The sequence below is a fragment of the Etheostoma spectabile genome, chromosome 16, assembly GCF_008692095.1.
Source record: "Etheostoma spectabile isolate EspeVRDwgs_2016 chromosome 16, UIUC_Espe_1.0, whole genome shotgun sequence".
Taxonomy (NCBI): Eukaryota; Metazoa; Chordata; class Actinopteri; order Perciformes; family Percidae; genus Etheostoma; species Etheostoma spectabile.
Genome location: NC_045748.1, coordinates 5,674,412 through 5,676,027, shown reverse-complemented (window position 1 = coordinate 5,676,027; position 1,616 = coordinate 5,674,412).

The window sequence follows — 1,616 nt, the reverse complement described above, 5'->3', positions numbered from 1 at the left end:
GCAATGGAAATTTCTAAGTGACCTCCAACTTTTGACCGGTAGTGTATCTGACATCTCCTTACACGGGGGAGAAAAAAGGGCTTTAATAGGTCAAAAAATGTAATGTGCTTTAACTGATAACACAAAATGCTAATGACAGTTAACGGCACATTATTTACTCAGGTCAACAAGTTCAGAAAGTCTTTTTTTTCTTCCCTTTTTCTTTATTGACGTAAACAAATGACACATACATCGTGCCATGCAATCATATGGTTTGTAGAAGACAAATCTGCAGTTATATATGGCAGGGGGAGTTCCCATTCATACACAGCAAGTACTATTCAGATTAACAGAAAACAAATTGAGTCAATGTGTTGTTTGACGTCCATTGTGAATAAATACAATTTTGGCTTTTGATTTCTAAATTTAGATTCATGCATATAAAATTCAGCCAATAGACACACTGTGACTCTTTTTGTGATTTATATTGGATTAATTAATTTACATGTAGTGTATATGATCCAAAACATGCATATGTACAGTGTGAAAAGAAAGAATCATAATATATATAACAAAATTAATTAGCAATTCATGTTGAAGAAGCATATTCAGCACTTCCTTCTACTAGAGCCAGGTTGAGTTCACTGACCAATTGAGGTCAGTAATAGAGGAAATGTAATTCTACAATTCTACTTCTACCACTGTAGCTAAGATGTACTGTAGGTTTATGTTGGATTATGTTGTGAAGAACGTATAGCACAAAATAAACTCAACTTTGATATAGTTAACAAGAAGTACAGCTGTGTGACCCACTTCAGTTCAAATACGTGTGTTTGCTAAGATAGTGATAAACAATTCATTAACATCCTGGGCAGGATTTGGGTGACGATGAAGCATGATGACAGCCTTCTTGTCAGTGCAAAGTTATTAAAACAAAAAACATAGTGAATATTGAAGAAAAGAGCCCCATTCTCTGCTGCAGATGAGTCTGCGGTTCTTGGTTTTGAGGCCCAGACTGCTGTCAAAATGTAAAATAAATGTAAAGTGATGGGATGAAAGACTATTATTTCATAGTTGTCAGCTGGAACCTTCCTCCCTCCTTGATGTCAGATTTTCATAAGCTAAGCAAAATGCCATGTTTTCAGTTAAACACATTTCATACATCATCCAGTTTTACAGTTTGGAAATTAAAGGACAATTCCAGCGCAAAATGAACCTAGGGGTTAATAACATGGGTAACGAGTCGATCGTTCTCTGGGAAATGTTTTCATGGTCACATTCGATTAGTATGAAAAACATTGGGAACGGTTGACTTGGTAGCCGTGTGTTATTAACCTCTTGGTTCATTTTGCGCTGAAATTGTCCTTTAAGCCCAGACTATTTCCTTCACCCTTAAATGCACTATATCATCCCACAGATCAAAATGAGAGTCAAAAAAAACTACAGCCAGATTAAAACTGAGCTGTTTATATATCAATTCATGGAGGAGCTGAAGATTCTCATACAACAACTTTCTGCGTGGCACCAGTTGGTTTCTGCTTCTAGTTTTCACACGAAGCCATAACAACTGTTCAAATGTCTCCTAAATGACCTGTCAAACCAGGAATAGACTGTGTACATGATCTGGCTTCATTGTA